Source organism: Cydia pomonella, chromosome 11 (assembly GCF_033807575.1).
Source record: "Cydia pomonella isolate Wapato2018A chromosome 11, ilCydPomo1, whole genome shotgun sequence".
Taxonomy (NCBI): domain Eukaryota; kingdom Metazoa; phylum Arthropoda; class Insecta; order Lepidoptera; family Tortricidae; genus Cydia; species Cydia pomonella.
Window position 1 is genome coordinate 3,344,259 of NC_084713.1, and position 25,394 is coordinate 3,369,652.

Below are 25,394 nucleotides of genomic sequence, written 5' to 3' on the forward strand. Positions count from 1 at the left end.
TTACGATAGTTATAATAAAATTCCTATAGGGTTAAAGATCTTTCCACTGTGACCTTAATTTTCTCTTGCCTTTCTAGGAATAGGGCAGTCACAGTAAAAAAATGGAAGGTTAGGTGAGGCTTTTGTGACCACCCAACTGGTCTTATGCGTGTTAATTGCAAGCAGCGAAGTATTCAAATCTTAGTGCACTGTTCTAAATCCCCCACTGTTGCACACCGTACATCGATCAGCAGGAATGTCTATCTATACCATTGATCTTTTTAATTGGGAGCTCTATCTGCATCGTTACGAGCTGTATTAACTGTAATATGCAGCGTAATGGGATCTAATATTACTACGGTCGTGGGACTGTGTTTACTGGTGGTTGAAAACAGTTTACTAACAACATAGTTGGAAGTTACTTGTTTGAAGTGTGATACATACATGCACAACAAATAACAAATAAGCTGTAGTTTCCCGTGGGTTATCAAAAAATACCAAAAACAACGAACCTGTTCACAAAATTTCAAGATAATCTGTTGAGAAATGCGACCGAGCATAAGAAAATATTTTTGCCCAAGCTGAGACGCAGATTTTAAGGCGTAGTCTAACAGATCCAGATCAAATTTACACAACTTATGAAGTTACAGTCAGAATACGCCTTCTTCCCTATCGTTTGGTTAATAAATCAAATTGAAAGCTGAATACAAGCCATTTTTACATATGTCACTAATTTTCTAAAATCGATCGAGACACGAGACAAACTACCAATCTCGTGAGTGCATACGCTTGCACGTCAACTTCTCCGACAGCAAATATGTATCAGTAAACAATAATAAATAACCACAAAACCCAAACAAACTTACCCCGTCGCTCCGCAAATACACAATCTTAAACAAATACTCAAGACCATATCGTTTATTATCGGAAAATATAACTTTGTATTTAAATGGAGCACGCAAGACATGGGAGCGGGTTGTTTCGCATAAATCTGAACCTGACATCCAACAGATCTAAGTCCAAGAGAAAGTTTACGCAATTCTAACATCTAATGCCTAGAAGAATAGAAGTGAAATGGCTGGAAACGCTGATGGAGTTCGGTTGCTTTGTAATAGTTAAAGAAATGACAGCCGATGGCTGATAGCTTCTCATATTGATAAGATTAGAAATTTATGCCGAGTGTGATGCTGTACGGTGAATGCAAAGCATAGGGAGCAGCGAAAGCGGTTTAGATAGCGGCTGCGGATTTCAGTTACGTTTCGAAAGAACTTATTAAGTTACTTATTTGATGGCCGTCCAGAAAGACGAAAGTCGTTCCCGGGTTTAGTTCGCAAAGGCCCTGGTATCTTAAAATCAAATATAAATCAGGCCAGAGGACAAATATTGAAGTAAAGGTGCGCCCAAATGGAATAAATGAATCCCATTGACTAGTTTTATATGAAGCAACCGACGAGGAGAAGAAAAGGGGAAAAAATAAATAGATGCAGATAATTTGGATGGAGGCATTCAATAAATAATGAAAAAAGATGCCATCGATAGTGAACTTGGAACCTTTGGATTGATCACGAGTGGAGAAAAACGCACAGGACAACAACAATCGACCACGTAGTGAAAAACTAATAAAGTCACAAGGTTGCTTCCCCACTAGTGATCGCTGGAGCAAGACCTTGTGTATTTTTAACCGTCATCAATTTCATAGAAGGAGGAGGTTCTGTATTCGGCTGAGGCTATTTTTTTGGTAATTGATATAGCTTAGAATCTTTAACGGACAAAACAATCGAAATCAGATACATACATCGAATGGCTCGGCTAATGGCTGTTATCACGAGTCACGACTGGCCCGCTTACAGCGCTTACCTTAGACCACAATGAGTCTCCCACGGCACTGAATCAACAATCTGCCGTCGAATCGTTTAGTAGAATTATATAAAACACGGTTCTCACGTAACACACATTATACCAGCCACATAATAGCGAGTATTTATCTTGCAGGTGCAATTTTATGGTTGCCATGACAGTTGCAATGAAGATAAAGTTAGTAAATTGTAAAATGTAAGGTTGCCTGCTCCTATCATGAAAATATAAAGTCTTGGACCAATCAAAAATGATACTAGCACGGGTATGATGACGCAATTATAGACGAGTTTACGGCAAAAAAAAATATTTTTGGTACAAGCTTTTATCGCTGACTGTACTTTTCTTTCCACAGGCAACTAATATTCATCGAGACAATTCTCAGAACCCCGAACACAATTAGGTTGCGTTGTTTTATCACAGTTCCTTTGGCCACCTTCTGTCTCCATCATCAGATCAGCTCGATAATACCATAATATTGCATAGTCACCCGACTTACATATGTATGCAAATTTTCGACTTCATTGGAAGCCGGGAAGTGGGTCAAATTTAACTTCCAAAATTTGACCTGTACAAACAGTTCCATAAATAGGTACTTATTACATACTTTGAGATGTGGTGTTGGTGTCGGCTTTTATGTATACCTTGGACAGCTATGCGTACTAATAAGTCCATATCGGAAGAGTTACGCATACAACGCCGGTTGCCAACGATATGCCAGGACCTAATTCTCATATAATTCGGACATCTTCCACGTCGCTCCCCGGATAGCCTTGAGAGAGTTATTATGACGGGCAAAGTTGAAGGCACCAGACCTCAAGGCCCTCCCCCTACTAGATGGTGTACTCAAATCAATGCACCTATGCAATTAAAACTGCACGAGGCCATGCGCTTGGCGAGGAATAGAAGCCTATGGAGGACTCTGGTCTCTCAGAAGGACATGATGTCACGATCCTCAGCATTGCAAGTTAAATAATTAAAAATTGGTCACATTTCATCGAGTTTATGTGCACGTTACGATGACACATGTCTTGTCAACATGTTACAGTTACACACAAATAGATGAAATAATGACATAACCGCTGGACTGTTTATCATTTATAAGAAGGAAAATTTAAAAATGGATGTTGTACATGACGAATCTATAAGGGTTCCGTTTTTTGCCATTTGGCTACGGAACCCTAAAAATCGCGTTATAATATATTTTCAAAATGCTCTTTTTTTTAAAGTACTTCCTAACCTAAGACCTACTTTTTCTTTTAGTTTACTCCGTTATCGATATCGCCTGACAACTGTTACAAACAAATTACTTAAGTACTAAAATAGTTTTGTGTCGCGTGACAACATACGATGCCATAATTTTTAAGTAATAGGTAACAATGAGGCATTCCTCTAATTAAGCAAGTTTACAAATTACACTTTACGTGCTATACTTACCTATTACTGCTCTCTCCCCACAATCGGCGAATTGTCAACATACCGATATAATATCGAAAAAAAGTCCTCAAAGATAAATTATATTTGTGCGCTGGTGAGAACGTTTGTCATATCTTAGGTAAGTTATGTCAAAGAGAATTTAAAATAGAGGTGGATGATCAAAGAAAACTTTGTAGCCAGAGTAAAATTACTGCCAACTTTCGACACATGATTAAAACTTTTAGAACGCCATTTGACTTTGATCCTATTTTTTCACTGATATGTGCTAAATTTGTTAAATATCGAAAAGTGGCGCCATCTATTAGATGAAAAGCCAAAGGTTTCGAGCGATGGCGCTACAACCTTTAGCTTAGCCGATGCCCGGTAAGACACATCAGTGGAAGAATAAGGATCCAAGTCAGACGTTCTAAAAGTTTTAATCCTGTGTCGAAAGATGGCAGCGGTACTGGACTAGGGTTGGTTGGTTTTACGATTTTTCCGGATTTTTTAAATAATTAACAACATCTTCATATTTTTCTTTCATTTACCTAAGTACTTCTATTGGTATTCATTATTATTTAAAACATAGAACTTATTTTTCTCAAAGACACGTGAACGTGAAACAACAATGCGTCGTACCAGCAATTCGACCATCAATCTGAACGCCCCTAGACGTTCTTTATTGTTATTAGATGTATCCGTCTATAAATTCCCATCTCCTCTGTTTTATTGTCTGTGCTAGATAGTTGCAATACGGGTCTTGGACAAAGTAACACGTACTTATATGTACCCAAGTAGCCCAAGTATTATGGCCATTTTTTGGCATAAGTACTACAGCAATTTTTTTGGCATAAGTACTACGGCCATATTTTGGCATAAGTTATCTTAAGAGTCCCCGGCAAGCTCGGCCGAATTTCCCCTTCCCATACAAACGGAGCTTCGTTCTCCATTTAATACTACGTGTTGGATTGTAATGGAACTTTGCACATATAATGAAATGAGGTGTATCTAGTTCTGTAATTAGCTTTTATAGCTCCAGCTTATAAAACAAATATAATAGGGCAAAAACAAGTTTTATATGAAAAACTTAAATTCGCTGTATTTTTTAAACTTTAAACTACGGTATTTAAAGCTACATAAACTAATTATAAGGTCGTGGAATGAGCTACCTCCCGAGGTTTTCCCGAGGGTCTACAGTATGAGGTTCTTCAAAAAAGGAGTGTACAGATTTTATGCTATTGTAAGTACAAAGTTTCAGAGCAATCTGGCTAGTTGTTAACTACGTTTGTATGGAGAACCGAACTTGCTGGGGACCCTTAAGTAGTTTAGTAAGTTAATATTTCAATAAATAAATAAAATCCATTTTTTTCAAGCTTCAATTTTTAATACAAGGTACATTGGGGTAAATTCGAAAGCGGGGTAATCTTGAAAATGGAAAATATCTTATTGGAACCACTAACAAAGAGTATTTTAGAGAAAGCATTACCTATGAATCGTTTTATTGCGTGACAAAGATAAAGCACCAGCTTCTTTCCAGATTTCTTGTCATTGATAAACAATAAGCCTTAAGTTAAACGAACGTCAACAACGCTGCGAAATGATGAACCACTTACCATTGACTTACCATTTTTGTTAAAATCATTATAATGTATACTTATCTTATTGTTGTACTAGATCAAAAATATTTTGAACATAAAAAAATATCAAGCAGATACGTCAACAAACGATACTACACATTTTTAAATTGAAGACAAAATTAAAAAAAATCGCCGCTTACGGTCATTGAGACGGGCCTTACGAACTACGAAGTGGGCCAGTACGCTCGTGCGCAAATGGCGTTAGTGAATATTTTCTTCGGTGCGCATGTTCGGTCGACATATGAAGAAGAGCCTATCGTTACTTTTGAAATATTTGCTTACGGTAGAGATCACTCTGCGCCTCCCTAACGCGTGTTAAGAGGCCGTTATTGATTTTAGTCGCAATGTCAAATTGATAGATTTAGTCGATGAAATTGTACACCTTTTGTTTACTATTAGAAATAACAAGTACTGGTTCCTATTAGTACGTCTTGTTATCTTTCATTTTTATAAATTATTATTTTTGAAAACAGACTCGTTAATTATTAATGATTTTTTTTTTTCTGAAGGACGTTCAGGTAAACGCGCGTAAAGCACTGATTTTAAAGGTCTTATTTGTAAATTTCGTAAAGTTTGGACTGCTAAAAATGGTAATTTTGTATTACATATATCTTGTACTTCAACTTTTATTAACAACGTTTTTGTTATTATAAATCTTAAGACTGTAAATGAAAGTTAGACGAAATCTATTTTCTCCAGAAATTTCTTCAAAACAAGTGACAATTTCAAAAGTAGAAGAAATGAAAAAAATTGTTTTGTACTAGTTACAAATAAAAGGAACAACTATTCGTTATTTGACTTACGTATAGTTTGTTTATAGATTCTAAATTTTCTCTTGTGGCGATGTTTGTAACAATTTGTACAAATTGAAACAGATAAGGGTAGTTATAGTTATCGATCGGGATGAGTGACCACATGTTATTGAATGTGTGAGGGTAAGATTGCGTGCAAACGTTAAATATATTGCATCGTCATTGGATATCGTTAACAAAATAATGGGGGATGAAACGCAAATAACCACAGACAACTAAACAAAACATTTCTGTTTCACTATCCAGGCCCTAAGTTGCATATACAGGATTTATTTAGTGACCTGCAATAGTATACTTGTACAATGGGACCAACCCCTAAATCGCGAAAAAAAAAAATTGGCTGTTTCACATTCTGGCTGTCTGACCTTGACTTTTTCTAGCTAGTCCTATAGGAAAAGTTGGTCAGTATGACCTATATATTCAGCCCGTAAATTATTGCAGGTGACTAAATAAACACCCTGTATATTACTTTTCTTATTACTAACTTTTACTACTAGCAGGTACTAGTGTCCCACCGAAATCGGACTTTTTTCCAAAACATGATCTTTATGCAGAAACCGAGACCGAAAGCTTCGCTCGGACACTAGTGAGAATTTGAGTTTCAGCGAGGCCAAAGGTTTCGGTAGTTTTTTTAGCCGAAACCGTACCTTCGACCGAAATATGATTTTTATGTCGAAACCGAAACTATAACTTTGGTCAGACACTAAGGAATTCCAGTGAAAATTGTCATGGTACATCCTCACTTCAAATGGTTGTAATCGCAATTGCGTAGGTTTATATGTGAATTGTGCCTATTCATCTTCACATCATCACTTCCTAGTTCCACGTTAACCTACAAACTATACAATACATATAGACGGAACAGATCAAGTGTAAGGTTAAAGGATGCTCATATCCGACGGCCTCGGCCCACACCTGTGATTAAGCTTAAACCTACGGTTAACGGTGTGAAGTTAATGCCCTTCCATGATAAGTGGGTAGTAAAGAGAAAGAGGTTAGCTCAATTAAACGCTATAAAATTAATACCCTGGCCACCAGTAGTGCTTTTTGTAACTTTGCAGTTGAAAGCATGCAGCCCGCAAAAGAGGACGCCAAATTAGCCTGCCTTATTTTCTTTTGATATGCATTAATGTATGTACCTATAATGATGCATGCTTACATAAAATAATAATATCTGGGAGACCGAGCTTTGCTTGGAGAACATATATAAATTTAAAAATGCTCATTTTCCGCCATGTGCTATTAATTTCAGGATTCAAGTGCAAAAGAAGCGCAGAGAGCAAAGTGTTCAAATTGATCTACACGCTTTTGCTTTTTAAAATATCTTTGTTCAAACGTTACTGGTCCGTGATCGTTTGAAGTAGATTCCACTATTAAACGCATGCTATTGATTAGGGATGTATAGTTTTCCGTATTTTCTTATCTCTAATAGGGTGACTGCTATAGTTACAGTTATCTAAAATTCGTTAACAGCGGCCAATTACTATGGAAGGGCGAAAAACTATAGCAGTAACCCTACGTCATCAACCGGCAAAATCATGTACATGATGATGGTGGTTTTTTTAAATCATTTAATAAAACCAGATAAAGCGTCAGTTACTTTCGTCAACTGGGCTCAGGAGATAAATGCTATCATTTATGACATGAAATTCTCGTCTTTATCGCGTAAAACGTGACCATCACAAGCTCGCCAGATCGTGATCACTAAATTAATATTGTCTTGCGCGCAGGTTCAACCCATTAAGAAATCCGCTACGTAGACAACGGAGCTTAAGTTATGTCAAAGCGAAGATTGTCAACCCCGATTATAGGTCACCAAACGAAGATCAAAAATAGCCAAATGGGGAAATAATTCGTCTATAATCGAATTTTGGTATAGTTGTAGGTAAAGGTGCCTTACATAACATACTGAAAGTACTGATGGATGGGGGTGGCGCTAATGGGTTTGTAAATAACTCGTAAACGGTGGCCCATAGTAAAAAAAGTGCTTATACGCAAATAATCTATATACATAAATTAATACAGCGTGTAAGTACATTGATACCTTATGTGTAGGTACCGTAGTTTAAAAAACTCCTCGACGCTGTACAAAGATAAAGTTAATAGTCAATTTCACAGTCTACATTTAAATATATCAAGGTAAGCATGTGGCAAGGTAAACATCTAAAATTTAAAAGATTTTGTTGAATTATAACAAATTAATTTGAGTTATTCGTGAGTTGTTTAAATGTGGAGACACGGCTAAAAATAGGCAGAGGATATTGCCTCAAACTAAAGTTATAAAGTTAGATGATATTCAGATTTCACGCGCAAAAAGGTGTCGCTAAGGGCACTATCCTCGGTACAACATTCTTGAAGTATTATATAGCCTTATTCACATGCAAGATGGTTGCAAGCAGGCCACTGGGTTGCCTTTCACCGGCTACCGGCAATTATGTCTAGTTTATAGATCGATTCCGATGTTATGGTTTTATTATTGTTGTTTTAACCGGTTTTAATAAAAGGCTGGTTTCGTGAGTTATAATTTATAAAGTTCAGTGACTAAAGATTTTTTTGTTAGAACATTCCATGATCTTAGGAAATTCTCATAATGTTTGCATGCTCCATTCATCATAACAACGATACAATATGTCGTGCCTTATCTATGTCATCGTTGCTATAATAATTGAGAGAATAAAAAAGACTGCTGAAAGAGCTATTTTAGGACTATGAATATTAATTATTAAGTACTAAGTATATATTTTTCGAAGACTATGTATTACCAGAAATAATAAAATTCCAACTTTCTGGTTAAAACCTGCCCTGCTGCTGCGTTAAAGAAGAACTAACCTATACTAAAATGTTATGTAATGCAGTGTAAAATATGACAAGAACACGGTTACTAATAGGCATGTCATGAGAGTGCCGCTGCCGCTAGCTCACCGCATTGGTGTCGGCTGTTGACTGCAAAACCAACCAGTTGTTGCACTAACTGTATCTTATATCCAGTGCCTTTTCAACGTTCAACTGTAGACACGACTGGGGGTCTAGGTAAGTAGCAATCGTTTGTAAAAGATGCCAAAGGAAACTTACTTGCACCTATTATTCATATACATTTTTCCTATTCGATTGGCATTTGTCGTTAACCGATTGCCATCTTCGCTAAGAATTCTGCGGCGGTAGCATGGGCGCGTTTTTATCGCCTATCTTGACATGCGTCAATTTCGCACTTACCCACTTATTAGAACGTGACAGAAAAGGTGACAGACGATAAAGAGGCGACCATGCTAACGCCGCTGGTTTCCTTAACTCCGAAAAGTTACCAAAAATTATAAAATTTTACAAGAGTGCGCAAAAGTTATGTTTGGCAACGATATTGCCTATCAAATAAGCTGGCAATTTAAAGTTGCTATTCCATTTCATAATAATTTTATTGCCAGGTGGCAGGTGCCTAAAGCTTTTCGAAATTACCGTACCATAGCGCCATTAAATCGGTCTTATGTATTCATTTAAGCCTGACTTTAGAAAGGTCAGTCATAATGTTTAAAACCAGTTACAAGAGCCCGTAATTGACCTTTCGAGATACTGACACTAGGGTCCCTTTGAAGCTAACGGACTCGTATTCGGTTACCGGTAAGGGCTAATATTTGAATTGAGTGAGTATATTTGTTCCTGGGTCTTGATGGTTTCTATGAGTGCATATTTAATGTATGTACTTCAAACAAACTTTGAAGATATTGTTGATATGAAATATTCGTATATTTTCGTTGGCTAGCTGTCATGTCTACTAAATTATGTACAAATTAAATATACCTACTTTCGAGTATCCTGATTGTTTTTTTATGCGCGACAACCCTTTGTTATACGTACTTTATCTTTAGGTATTTAAATAAAAATAAACAAAATCTACCCTCAAATGGCTCTTTAAGCCAGTTGAGGGTAGATGAAAACATTAAATGATCAAATAATGTAGGTTAAAGTCAGGTCGTTCAGTGACACAGACCCAGGCGGTTTTGTATTTGGTTGGTTAACCAATAAATGTTATAACTACTCGAAATTTTACAAATAGTTCGTTTACTTTTGTTTAAATACCTAAAGATACAGAGTATACGCATTATAGGACTGCTGGTAGAAATCACAATCAATTACATAATATTTGCTTATTTACTGTATAATGGATAAGTCAATACTTCAACAGCTTGGATTGGATACTTAATATCACGCTTTGTGTTTATTTGTTCACAGATACTTAATATATATTACATACTCTATAGAGTATTATAGATTGTGTCACTCACGATGACGTGTGCCGTGACTCGTAACGTCATGTTTTTAAAGGTTAGATTTGACAAATCTGCGCGCCATCGTGGATGACACGAACTATATTACTGTAAGTACTTACATTTGTTCCTTTCTGTTATATCGGTTACATCATTTCAACAAATCTTTTATGATTCCGCCTTAGGCCAACAATGTATTCTGTATTACACGTATTAAGAACATCATAATTTAACACCTTACCAACTATTATTACTGTTTTGAATTTTGATTCGATTTTAATTGTACGTATCTTCTAAGTATCTCCTTTTTGTTGAAATATGTATAAAAAAGCTTTTATTTTGATTATTGTATGCAATATAAGTACAATTAAATTTTACTTCATTAAATGTTACTTGAGTGCAGCATATCACAACAACATAATAATATGCATCTTTAGCAAATTGAAGTAAAATTATTAACCTACTAATATAAAATAGGCACATCTGGCAATTTCGCAACGTGTTGCGTTGCGGCGAAAACATGCAGATTTCTGGCGCAAGTCAAAATTCTATTGTGTACGATGCGTGATATGTAAGGCTAGGTAAACAATGGTTGGTATAACCCGGTCAAATCTGGCCTAGTAAGGGCTGAAACGGCATTCTGACTGAAAATCTGTTCTTGATTTTAATATTGTTTTGATATTACTCGCACTACACCTCGCTCCTCCTCCTCCACCTCCTCGCTTTTACTCCCTGCCAATTTGCACAGGGTGAATTCGCCAATGTCGGTGTTGATTTTCACACGTGAGGAGAATGTTCGGAAAACATTTGCTTAAGATACGATATGGATTGGATATGTCAGTGTCAAAAGTGATGTATTTGTTTGAAGAAATGATATGAATTGGATATGTCAGTGTCAAAAGTGACGTTTTGTTTGAAGAAACGTCACTTTTGACACTGACATATCTAATCCATATCGTATCTTTGGTTATGAAAAGCATGTAAAGCAATATACATACATTATAATATCATAAAGTTTAGCGAATGTGTGTTTGTGTGCGTGGTGCGTGTGTGTTTGTTCGTAGTGTTCGTACCATCATTACGTCACCTATACACATTTACGTAAGTGTGCATGTGTTATGATCACACACTTAACAAACATACCTACACAGTTGTTAATTTGATATTGTAGTGACATTCGTCAGAAAAACGTAAAAAATTCGATCTCAACTTTGACGCTGGTACCAAAAGTGCAAAATTAAATTAAGTAAGTAAGTAAGTAAATATTCTTTATTGTGCACCATACAGTTAAAAATAGACAGGAAATGAAAAAACACGTAAAAGTTAGGTAACAACAGGCGGTCTTATCGCTAAGAAGCGATCTCTTCCAGACAACCTTTGGGTAGCAGGAAACTATGAACTACAAAACAATTAATTGTTTGGGCTCTAAATAACGTTAATAATTATCGATTCATTGAGGAAGGTAATTATAGATTTCGTTTTGCTTTTATCAAACTTAACTGCCATCATTTGCTTACTATTTTATTCGTCTTGCAGTTTCACTGCAAAGTACCAGCCCCTTACTCTTGTTTTCAAAGTACCTACCACTTGTACGTTTGCCAAGAAAGGTAAAAAGGATACGTTCATTGTTCTCACAGAAACAAACCGTAATAAAACAGAACTCACCTATTCCATAAAAAACAAAAATCAATCCTTTCAAAAGCACAAACACAAGTCACTAAACACAATTCGAAATTCAAAATTGTAAACACTAAACGGCCAGTTGCACTCGTTCGAAAACTGCTTCGATTTTCAAATTATGAAAACAGTTGAAAGACGGGTACGTTCGAAGCGGGCGTCGCGCCGGCGATCAGAGTTGTACTGAATGTACAAAGCCGAGATCGCATGCAGATTGCAGCTAGGGTCATTGTATCCTGTGCCTTATAACCCTAGGGTGCTAGGAAGAGGATTGGAATCTAGGCAGGTTAGGTTGCGAAATATTGAATTCATTGAATTATATATTTTACTCATGTTGATCTCACATATACAAATAAGTTAAGTATTTAAAGTTTCTAATAGACGTTAATTTTAGGATGCAATTTATTTTCTGTTTCATTATTTTGAATTATAACCTACAAGTACCTGCAATTTGGCAATAGGCTTGTTTCCATCTACAAATCTTAGGGCAGAATTGTATCCCAATAAATTCTTTTGGATTATAAGAACATGTTAAACTACTTCTAGGGGACCTGTAATGACCATATTTTTGTAAATATTGAATTTAAAATATCTTTTGGCACACGTCACGTGACCAAACGCGAAAAGCCTTTGAAGATTCTGATGACGTCACAACTCTCGGATTGACACTGTTGACAGTTAGGTGATAAACAACAAATGACAAATGTCAGTTGACAGTTCGTATCTTCTACGTGTGTATGTGGTTATGTGTCAAACCGTAAACTGTGACGTCACACAATTTTCAAAGAGCGTTTTGGGCGCGAAAGCATCTGTCAAAATATATTTTGTTAATTTAACATATTTAAAGCCGTTTTTAGTATAAAAGTTGAATCTTAGGGCAACTTTTAGTTAATAGAGAACCTAATACAAGCGTTTCAAAAAATTGGAAACAACCCTATTATTTTAATGAATTAACTTAGATAAAATATCAGTAATTGATCACCTATTCCAAATCGAATTTATTCCCTATCTACCTAACATTAAAGAAATTCGACGGATTAAAGAATCTATAAATATGGAAATTTAATTTTAGCTTAAGTACTTAATTAAATTAATTTAATTTTGCCTTATGTAAAATATCTATTTGAAATCGTATGGGCCCTGAGAAAGTTTTTCTGTTTGCACTTTAACACACCAGTAAATCATATCAATAGGCGGGTCCACACAGAGCGAGCATACGCGCGAGGCAATTTCCTTACGCACAAACCAGCCAGTGTAGACGTGTCTCGGCCGAGGCAGCGCGCTCAGGTGAGGAAAATGCGCGGTAATTGCCTCGCGCGTATGCTCGCTCTGTGTGGACCCGCCTAATAGAGGTTAAGTATAGTATTACAGGTTGGACAAAAATAGCAAAAATTTGACTGCGACATTTTGTTAATAAGTTGAATACTCGTTTGCGTAAGTCGAAGTTTGTAGTTTAACTTATAATTAAATTTTGAAAAAGACTTACCAGTAAGAAAAACATTCCTATAAAATTTTCCTAACGTATTTTTAGGGCCACCATGTACATACATCCTTCCTTCCTTTCCTGATTCCTGAAAAATCTCATCCCCTGACCATATCTATTCGCAAATTCCCAGGAAATTTCGCTTTATTAGCATCTCATTTTTGGTGTCAAGTTCCATCTACAACCAAAACTGCTTAGCTGAATCTTCTGGGAACTTGCAGGTATAGCCAGGGGAATGAGATCGTTGAGGAATAACCTGCTGCTAAGAGGGACAGACAAACAACATACACCTTTCTCTTTTCCCTCAGCAGAAACTATCCAGAAAGATATAATCACCTCTTAAGGGCGTTTTAAGCACCCATTAGCAGCCATAGCAGCCAGTATATATACGAGTATCGAACAAAGAGGCAAAAAGGTTGTGTTGTATAGGAATCTTACGCCAAGGTCTACCGATGCCGGCGACCGGCGACCGGCATGGATTGTACATGGATTAGATATGTGTAGATACGGCAATATTTGTACCTTACGTTGCCTAAAACGTCACTGTTGTCAGAAAAACATTTACAGCGTCTGCTACTATGACTGTCTAACAGATGTAAGTAGGTATATGATGCATGCTTAGGCATGCAAATTATTGAATATATTATGATACAAGTGTGCTACTTTGGTCACTACACCTACACTACACCCGAGGCATATTGTGCGCGTGAGCTGACAGCGAGCGCGCAATAAGTAAGCCGTTGTGTGTAATGACCAATGCACACGTTTTACGTACGACGTTTTTCAACACATTTGCGAGGAAAAAACAAAACTTATACATTAAAGAAATTTTTAGTGTTAAAACGGCGGTTAGTAAAAGTAGAATCCACAAAAAAGTGTCAATCTGATTATTATACATTAATAATTCCGCACAAGTTCGATAATTATAATAAAAAAGCACGTGTGTTTAATATCTAGGATTATGAGCCTAAAAGCGATTCAATAAGTAAGTGTGTGTGTGTGTGTGTGTGTGTGAAAAGCATGTTAAATCCAAATCCACTTGCTAAGTAAACGTATTATCAAATCTGAGATTGACGACCGGTCTGGCCTAGTGGGTAGTGACCCTGCCTACGAAGCCGATGGTCCCGGGTTCAAATCCTGGTAAGGGCATTTATTCGTGTGATGAGCATGGATATTTGTTCCTGAGTCATGGGTGTTATCTAAGTATTTATAAATATTTATATATTATATATATCGTTGTCTAAGTACCCTCAACACAAGCCTTATTGAGCTTACTGTGGGACTTAGTCAATTTGTGTAATAATGTCCTATAATATTTATTTATTTATTTATTTAACATCATATTCATGCAATTTCATAATTTTCAAATTGAAGATTGATAACCAGAGTCGACTGTTCGCAGAGCCCCTCTCCTAGAGAACAAAATGTCTAACTATATGTATGCCTATCATTTTCCTTTAAAACTTTACTGTCTGTCAGTAGGTATATCTAAACTAAGTCACATATTGGTAGCGTCATAACTAAAAAGGCGTTTTCACTAAGTTATAACAGAAACAAATTTTCACAAAAAAAAAACATTATCTCTAAAACAAAATCGATTTCAGAAAACTTTGTATGATATTTAAGTCTCTAAATGCGTTCAAGAATACACTTTTAAAATCTGTTGGGTTTAATTGGCCCACGGTATATAGGTTATATCTGTCGATCTGTTACTTCCATACTTAATCTTTGCCAGCACAAAATTAAACACATTCTCTCAACACTTGCATAATTACATCCTTATGACGCCGCAGGTTGATTTGGGACAGTGCAAGTCGTTCAATTATTACATTTCATTTCGTATGTTCATTATGTTTTCGTAACTTTCATTTCGATAATTAAGTATTTGCAATCAGTATTGTGTGCACACTGAATTGTTTATTTTTTCACCTATGCTTGTGTTGTTTATTCTTTCTTAATTTTTACAAGCTTTTATTTAATAGGTATAGTATGTATGTATGTGTGGGTCAAATCTTTGAAGCTAAAATTTCGGCTGTTATTAGCTACAGCATTAGCTTAAGCAGGGATAAAATAGGAACTTTGATGTTACAGACCAAGGAAGATCAAATCGAGATCGAAATGATTGTTTGTTACACCGCTGGTTATCGGTTATCTCATTATCCCACCCATTATCTTCAAACAAGTCCTCGTAGATTATTAGTATAACAACAAGCAAAATATTTTTCAAACTTTAGTCCAAATACGGTTTTTTTGCCAACAAACTTTTTAGTCCAAAATCGGTTAAGATAAAGATAAATACAGATCCAGAGACCACCACTATCATCGTGTCCGAATCGCACCTGGGAAATTTTTGCTTCAGTTTCTAGTCTATGTCTTTTTACAAGCTTTTATTTACTTACTTTCACCTGACAGTTGTCTGTTTGTAATCAAATCTTGCAAGTTAAATTTGATCCACTTCCCGATTTCCGATTGAACTGAAAATTTTCATACCTATGTAAGTTGGGTGAAAGTGCAATATTATGGTACCATCGAGCTAATTTGATGATGGAGACAGGAGGTGGCCATAGGAACTCTGATGCATGTGAAAAGAAAAGTACAGTCAGCGATAAAAGCTTGTACCAAAAATGTAATTTTAGTTAGTGTAGTTAAATCAACCGCGTTGAGTGGAGGAACAGCCTTTTAAGAGGCCGCGAAACCCATGATAGGTCCTGGTTTCAAGACTTGGCCCGAAAACGGGCGTTAAAACAGATGTGTGATGAGGGTCGCGTCGGTGCGGACCCTCAGTTTATTTGCCATAAATTTGGACGATTATGCCGTTCAAGAATCGGTTTGTGTAGCCACGAGCGGCGCTGTGTTCACCTGACGAAGCCTGCGTTGCGGATATAAAATTATGGTCCCTGAATACATATTTTAGATAAATATTAGTAAGTACGTTTAGGGGAGGTACCCTAAACAATTTTTTGTTTTTGTTTTACCACTTTCTCGCCATGATGATTTATGTAATCCAAGCCAATTGCAGTTTTTGAGCACTAACGATCACGAAACAAAGCCGCGGACGGCCACACAGATGGACATAGTGAAACTATAAAGACACGTTCAGTTTTATGCCGTGTCGTACAGCTGCGTTCGTGACCCACAAATGGTCTCGCCGGAAGATCAGCGCTGACTTTTGGGTTAGCATTTATGCTTATTATATGTTTCTTTCTTTTATTATGCTATACTTATGTATGTCATAGTTTATCACGAATAAAAGCGATGATTTCTGAGTTCTGATTTCTGATAAAGGATAACACGCGACTAGACCAGCTCGTGCCCGGACCGAGGCGTCTGACACGTCATTTTCTACGACGGCTGATCGGTGATCACGTGGTGCTTTTCATTGAAAACGAAGCGTTGGAAGCTCCGGTCCGGCCCCGGCCTGGTTTAGCGTGAGTCATCCTCAAGGGTTTCTAGTTGACTACGGAACCCTAAAAAAAACAACTGTAATCCTTATCTAACAAGCGGGAAGCCAAATGCCAATCGCTTTTCCCGAAGACATGTTACTTCACGAGTAATGATGCTAATGAGGCAAAAACCGCAGCCAACGGTTCTAGTCAACCAGAAAGAAATGACCATATAGGCGGTAAACAAGTGTGAAAGAGACATGCGATATAAAACTGCTATTATAAATGCTTTCACACGAAGTTGTGAACTTAAAAAGGGTAATTAAATACGAGTTTATGGATATTGTGTAATTAAATCGGGTTTTATTTTATGATGAATCTGGGCTGGAACTGTTTTATTTATATTTTTAATGATATTAGTATGAGAAGTATTGTGGATTCCCGTTAGCAGCAAGCAATATTATTGAATAAATAAATAAATATTACAGTACATTATTATACAAATTGACCAAATCCCACAGTAAGCTCAATAAAGCTTGTGTTGAGGGTACTTAGACAACGATATATATAATATATAAATATTTATAAATACTTAAATACATAGAAAACACCCATGACTCAAGAACAAATATCCATGCTCATCACACGAAGCTCCTACCAGGATTTGAACCCGGGACCATCGGCTTCGTAGGCCTAGGCAGGGTCACTACCCACTAGGCCAAACTGGTGGTCACCCTCAAATTAACATTTCCATAAACAGATTTCATACAGTTAAATTCATATGTACGGAGAAACAGTCACGTGACCTTGTCCCCTTTCCTCTTAAGAGTCCTTATTCCTACAGACGAGCGTATTTTGTAAAATGCTTCCTTTTTCATTCAAGATTACGACGTAACTATTAGTATTTATTCAAAAACTGATAACGTACTTAAATAATCGTTTCCTAAACTAGGGGCTCCAACAGTTCAAATTTTCATTTTCTCTTTTAAACCTCTTTTTTAATGAGGTTTTTTGGGAGTCTTTTCCAAATTTTGCAGTGAGATGTGGCGTTTCGGTTCTCAATTTTGCTATAAACAAGAATCATTTGGTACATGAATGACTACAATTTGATTCAACATATCTCGTACGAGGGGCTGGAATGATTAACAATCGAAGATTCATTTGAAAAAACTGATAAAATACCTTCCGAGTTTTCTTCATTTTTTTGGCGAAAACAGGGTTTTATTATATTTTATTTCCGCAAATTGTACGCATATTTTGCTTTAAAAATAATATTATAGCAAACTGTAACTTTATGTTAACCTATAAAAAAAAATCGTAACTATGGGACCTACATTGCCGTAAATTTATATTTTTTTAAAACACGTATAAATCACGCAGCAGCGACGCCCCGCTCTCAGTCCGCGCGGAGCGCGCTTAGAGGACGGACCTGTGCTCGATTGTCAGGCATTCGTTGCGATCGTAATCAGCTACGGAGTTCCGAGAAGTGCTATATACTGCGATTAGAAAATCTTAATAAAAGTTCATTTTTTACAGTATGCCTAACAGACTCGCTTATTGATGGATTTTCAGTGTTACTTTTTTTTTAATACTAAGTCGGTGGCAAACAAGCATACGGCCCGCATATGTACGCCTGCAACTCCAGAGGAGTTACATGCGCGTTGCCGACCCTAACCCCCTCCCGCCCCTCGTTGAGCTCTGGCAACCTTACTCACCGGCAGGAACACAACACTATGAGTAAGGTCTAGTGTTATTTGGCTGCGATTTTCTGAAAAACGCATTTTCACTTGAAATTACGTTAGGGTTTGCATTATCATTTTTGACCCGGATGAAGTCCTGCAAGTTCTCATGATGGAGTCAGGAGTTGGTCACTAGAACTCCTAATCTACTAATTATAATCCCATCGTGTTTGGGCTCAAAAGATTTGCCCTGACGAACACCATCGATCTAGATGAGGTCCAGGGTCTCATGATGGAGTCAGGAGTTGGTCACTAGAACTCCTAATCTACTCATTATAATTCCATCGTGTTTGGGCTCAACAGAGTTGCCCTGATGAGCACCTTCAATCTAGATGAGGTCCAGGGTCTCATGATGGAGTCAGGAGCTGGTCACCAGAACTCCTAATCTACTCATCATAACTCCATCGTGTTTGGGTTCAATAGAGTTGCCCTGACGAGCACCATCAATCTAGATGAGGTCCAGGGTCTCATGATGGAGTCAGGAGCTGGTCACCAGATCTCCTAATCTACTCATCATAACTCCATCGTGTTTGGGCTCAATAGATTTGCCCTGATGAACACCATCGATCTAGATGAGGCCCAGGGTCTCATGATGGAGTCAGGAGTTGGTCACCAGAACTCCTAAACTACTCATCATAACCTCATCGTGTTCGGGCTCAATAGATTTGCCCTGACGAGCATCATCAATTTAGATAAAGTCCAGGGTCTCATGATGGAGTCAGGAGTTGGTCACTAGAACTCCTAATCTACTCGTTATAATTCCAACGTGTTTGGGCTCAAAAGATTTGCCCTGATGAGCACCATCGATCTAGATGAGGTCCAGGGTCTCATGATGGAGTCAGGAGTTGGTCACCAGAACTCCTACTCTACTCATCATAACTCCATCGTGTTTGGGCTCAATAGAGTTGCCCGGACGAGCATCTTCAATCTAGATGAGGTCCAGGGTCTCATGATGGAGTCAGGAGCTGGTCACCAGAACTCCTAATCTACTCATCATAACTCCATCGTGTTTGGGTTCAATAGAGTTGCCCTGACGAGCACCATCAATCTAGATGAGGTCCAGGGTCTCATGATGGAGTCAGGAGCTGGTTACCAGAACTCCTAATCTACTCATCATAACTCCATCGTGTTTGGGCTCAATAGATTTGCCCTGATGAACACCATCGATCTAGATGAGGCCCAGGGTCTCATGATGGAGTCAGGAGGTGGTCACCAGAACTCCTAATCTACTCATCATAACCTCGTCGTGTTCGGGCTCAATAGATTTGCCCTGACGAGCATCATCAATCTAGATAAAGTCCAGGGTCTCATGATGGAGTCAGGAGTTGGTCACTAGAACTCCTAATCTACTCATTATAATTCCAACGTGTCTGGGCTCAAAAGATTTGCCCTGATGAGCACCATCGATCTAGATGAGGTCCAGGGTCTCATGATGGAGTCAGGAGTTGGTCACCAGAACTCCTAATCTACTCATCATAACTCCATCGTGTTTGGGCTCAATAGATTTGCCCTGATGAACACCATCGATCTAGATGAGGTCCAGGGTCTCATGATGGAGTCAGGAGTTGGTCACCAGAACTCCTAAACTACTCATCATAACCTCATCGTGTTTGGGCTTAATAGATTTGCCCTGACGAGCATCATCAATCTAGATAAAGTCCAGGGTCTCATGATGGAGTCAGGAGTTGGTCACTAGAACTCCTAATCTACTCATTATAATTCCAACGTGTTTGGGCTCAAAAGATTTGCCCTGACGAGCACCATCGATCTAGATGAGGTCCAGGGTCTCATGATGGAATCAGGAGTTGGTCACCAGAACTCCTAATCTACTCATCATAACTCCATCGTGTATGGGCTCAATAGAGTTGCCCTGACGAGCACCATCAATCTAGATCAGGTCCAGGGTCTCATGATGGACTCAGGAGTTGATCACCAGAACTCCTAGTCTATTCATCATAACTCCATGGTGTTTTGGCTCAAAAGATTTGCCCTGACGAGTACCATCGATCTAGATTAAGTCGAGGGTCTCATGATGGACTCAGTAATTGGTCACCAGAACTCCTAATCTATTCATCATAATGGTAATTTGATGGTGCTTGTCGGAGTAAATCTATTGAGCCCAAACACGATGGAGTTATGATAAATAGATTACGAGTTCTGGTGACCAACTCCTGACTCCATCATGAGACCCTGGACTTCATCTAGATCGATGGTACTCGTCAGGGCAAATCTTTTGAGCCCAAACACGATGGAATTATAATGAGTAGATTAGGAGTTCTAGTGACCAACTCCTGACTCCATCATGAGACCCTGAACATCATCTAGATTGATGGTGCTCGTGAGGGCAAATCTATTGAGCCCAAATACGATGGAGTTATGATGAGTAGATTAGGAATTATGGTGACCAACTCCTGACTCCATCATGAGACCCTGGACTTCATCTAGATCGATGGTACTCGTCAGGGCAAATCTTTTGAGCCCAAACACGATGGAATTATAATGAGTAGATTAGGAGTTCTGGTGACCAACTCCTGACTCCATCATGAGACCCTGGACTTCATCTAGATCGATGGTACTCGTCAGGGCAAATCTTTTGAGCCCAAACACGATGGAATTATAATGAGTAGATTAGGAGTTCTAGTGACCAACTCCTGACTCCATCATGAGACCCTGAACATCATCTAGATTGATGGTGCTCGTGAGGGCAAATCTATTGAGCCCAAACACGATGGAGTGATGATGAGTAGATTAGGAATTATGGTGACCAACTCCTGACTCCATCATGAGACCCTGGACTTCATCTAGATCGATGGTACTCGTCAGGGCAAATCTTTTGAGCCCAAACACGATGGAATTATAATAAGTAGATTAGGAGTTCTGGTGACCAACTCCTGACTCCATCATGATACCCTGGACTTCATTTAGATCGATGGTACTCGTCAGGGCAAATCTATTGAGCTCGAATACGATGGAATTATAATGAGTAGATTAGGAGTTCTAGTGACCTACTTCCTGACTCCATCATGAGACCCTGGACTTCATCTAGATTTATGGTGCTCATCAGGGTAAATCTATTGAGCCCAAACTCGATGGAGTTATGATGAGTAGATTAGGAGTTCTGGGGAGTTCTGGTGACCAACTCCTGACTCCGTCATGAGACCCTGGACCTCATCTAGATCGATGGTGTTCGTCAGGGCAAATCTTTTGAGCCCAAGCACGATGGAATTATAATGAGTAGATTAGGAGTTCTGGTGACCAACTCCTGACTCCATCATAAGAACCTGGATGGACTTCATTCGGGTCAAAAATAATAATACAAACCCTAACGTGATTTCAAATAACACTGAAACTCTATAGCACTAATGTGCGCAAACGATTGGCATCTTGACTACGCAGCATGGGTGCGTAGCCACCATGCCAATCGATACGACAACGAAACACTATCTGTCTCTCTCTCGTACTAATATGCACAAACGATTGGCATCTTGGCTGGGCAGCATGGGTGCGTAGCCAACATGCCAAACGTTTACGATACGACAAGGAAACACTATCTGTCTCTCTATCGCACTAATATGCGCAATCGATTGGCTTCTTGGCTAGGTATCATGGGTGCGTAGCCAACATGCCAATCGTTTACGATACGACAACGAAACACTACTCTCTCTCTATCGCACTAATATACGCAAACGATTGGTATTTTGGCTAGGCACTAAGCAAGTGTGTGGCCAACATGCCAATCGTTTACGATACGACAACGAAACACTATCTGTCTCTCTATCGCACTAATATACTTTATTTATACCTGCAGTCATTTAGTAACTTCTTCATTTTCCATTGGTGTGAAAGAGACAGAATAAAGAGCAAGGGTTATAGTACACTCTGTAGTCTGTACACTTAGTAGTAGTGTACATAAAAAAAAAAACTACTGTGCATATACAATAAAATAAAGAGTGCCCATATGATATCATATGACACTAAAATTAATGTTGCTTGAAATTATATTGAAAACTATCAAGATTATTCTAGTCTGCATTGAAACGCGCGTCGCGTTGCCGGCGCTCGCGTACCGAGCGCCAACGCCATCTATCGAGCGTTATTTCGTGAAATCGGAGAACGCTCCAAGGATTAAGGGCTCTTAAGCATCGTTTGGCCTTTTTTTAAAGATTGTCACTTTTTTTATTTTGACTAATAGGTATATATTATAAGTACGCTAAAAGATGGCGCTACTCAACAACATTTCGCCGATTTCACCGCCATTGTGTTAAGCGAGACAGTGGATTCGTTCTATTTGTTTTATAAGTAGTAAGTAGACAGAAAATAAACAATAGGTACAATGAAAACCTAAAATTCATTTTAGGGTGAGAAACTATTGACTGACTGACGAGTAATTTAATGCCTAATGATGTATAGTTACATACCCTGATTTATCTACATCATAATAAGCCTTGAAACAAAACAAAGTAATTGTATACTTACAAACTAATTAAAAGACAAACTTGACGTCAAATGGCGGCAATGCAAACTTTTCCGCGCATGTCACGCATCCGTCTTTTTAGGGTTCCGTAGTCAACTAGGAACCCTTATAGTTTCGCCATGTCCGTCTGTCTGTCTGTCTGTCTGTCCAAGGCTTTGCTCCGTGGTCGTTAGTGCTAGAAAGCTGAAATTTGGCATGGATATATAAATCAATAAAACCGACAAAGTCGTACAATAAAATCAAAAAAAATATTACCCTACACGTAAAGTGGGGGTGAAATTTTTGTTTCGCTTCAACCCTAGAGTGTGGGGTATCGTTGGAAAGGTCCTTCAAAACTAATAGGGTTTTTCAAGAAACACTTATTTTTTTGATAAAGTTAATATATTTGGAGATAATCGCTCCGAAAGAAAAAAAAATTGTGTCCCTCCCCGAGGGGGGGGGGGGGCTCTAACTTTTGAACCATAGGTCCAAAAAATATGAAAAAAATCGTGGAAGTAGAGCTTAAGAAAGACATTAAATGAAAACTATAGCGGACATGATCAGTTTAGCTGTTTTTGAGTTATCGCAAAAAGTTTTCCCTTCATAGTAAAAAGACTTACTTTAATTAGGTACTGATTATGCAAATTTGCCTATTTGTTTAACTCGGGTGAAAGGTACCGTTTCATCCCTTGGTTAACAATTTACTATACTTTAAGCTCCAGTTTAGCTTATTGTGACGGAAGAGTTATGGGGAAGAAACCTATCACTATTTAGCAGAGATCTATAGCACAGTTAAACTAAGAAAGTGTATACTAGAAATTTATTCAGTGTTTACATGAGAACTGTTATTGACCGACTGACATACATAAAAGTAAACAAACAATTCATAGAACCGTTGCTACACAAATACAAATTTGACAGGGTTCCGTCTAGTGCCAGTACTGTGGCCCCTTAAAATAGGCGTAACCAGATTCTACAAATATCACATTAACATAATATTTCAATACGCCCCCTTAATGTGCATATTCAAAATAAACGGTAACACAAATAAAACATATAAAAACAAATCAAAGTGATATCAAAGAACAACTATAAAAAATAAACAATTAACAAGCATGCCCAAACCGCGCATGCACATATAGTGCTTTTCTCTAGGCAGAGCCTTCATTAATATGTCGGCGATCATTGAGTCGGTCGGTAAGTACTTTAACTCAATACTATTGTCCTTTAATACACTTCGTACAAAGTGGTACCTTATGTCAATGTGTTTACTCCGAGAATGAAACATTGGATCGTTCGCAAGGCAAATCGCCCCCTGATTATCTACATGTAAAGATAATGGTGCAAACTTATGTAACCCAACTTCAGTAAGTAAGCTGTTCAAGTAGATAGCTTCCTTCATTGATGAGGCTAGACTTACATACTCTGATTGACAGCTTGAGGTGCTGACACATTTCTGCTTCTGCGACTTCCACGACACACATCCACCTCCTAACATGAAAACATAACCGGAATAAGAACGCCTATCTATCAAACATCCTCCCCAATCAGCATCCGAGTAACCATGCAAAGATTTACCTGTCTTTTTGTAAACAAGTCCATATTGTTTTGTATGCTTTAGGTATCGCAGCACACGCTTTGCAGCATTCCAACATTCCTCATTAGGGCAATCCAAGAATTGACTCAATACAGCCACGGTATTCGTAATATCAGGTCTTGTTCCCGTAGAGAGATACATCAGTGAACCTATAATCTCACGATATGGGTACTGTTCACTGTCACTGCACTTATTTACAGATTTTTCAATCTTTTGCTTAACTTCCATAGGCGTAGATATTGGTTTACTTTTATCCATATTAAATTTGATTAATAAATATTCAATGTATTTTTCTTGTGACAATTTCATGCTTTTGTCACATCTGTCAAACTCTATGCCTAACATATTTTTTTTTTTTTTTTTTTGGAGGATAGGCAGGCGTTTGACCACGATCACACCTGATGGTAAGTGATGATGCGGTCTACGGTGGAGCACGCTTGCCTATGAGATACCTATTTACTCTAGCCTTGAAGAGATTCAGATTGTACTCATACGGAAACACAGACTCGGGCAGGGCATTCCACTCCTTGGCAGTTCGCATAAGGAATGTTGAAGCGAAACGCTTCGTGCGTATTTGTGGAATATGGAATACATATATTTCACAATGCCATAATCTTTCAATTCAAACTTAGTGGCCAGTTCCTTTTTGAAATCTTCGATGCATTCACCTCTTTGCGAAGCGACGAGAATGTCATCCACGTAAACTAATACAAAGAGTTTAGTTTGCGAATCTATATTTTTAAAATAAAGACAAGGCTCATTTAAAGATGCTTGTAATCTCATGGACTTCAGCTGCTCGTCCAGTCTGAAGTTGCACGCTTCCACTATGGGGAAGAAACCTATCACTATTTAGCAGAGATCTATAGCACAGTTAAACTAAGAAAGTGTATACTAGAAATTTATTCAGTGTTTACATGAGAACTGTTATTGACCGATTGACATACATAAAAGTAAACAAACAATTCATAGAACCGTTGCTACACAAATACAAATTTGACAGGGTTCCGTCTACTGCCAGTACTGTGGCTCCTTAAAATAGGCGTAACCAGATTCTACAAATATCACATTAACATAATATTTCAATAAGAGTAACTACGGAACCCTA

The 25,394-nt window shown here is 38.0% G+C and overlaps 1 protein-coding gene across 3 annotated transcripts in view; it reads right to left on the reverse strand.

The window, feature by feature from the left end:
- Nucleotides 1-25,394, reverse strand: part of LOC133522637 (uncharacterized) — a 149,730-nt gene that overhangs the window by 94,674 nt on the left and 29,662 nt on the right. The window contains exon 1 of one of the 3 annotated variants that reach the window (XM_061858018.1): nucleotides 11,623-11,737. The exons of the other annotated variants lie outside the window; for them this stretch is intronic. The gene's annotated coding sequence lies outside the window, so the exon portion shown is untranslated. Of the gene's footprint in view, nucleotides 1-11,622; nucleotides 11,738-25,394 lie in introns of those variants that run through there. 3 annotated transcript variants of the gene reach the window in all.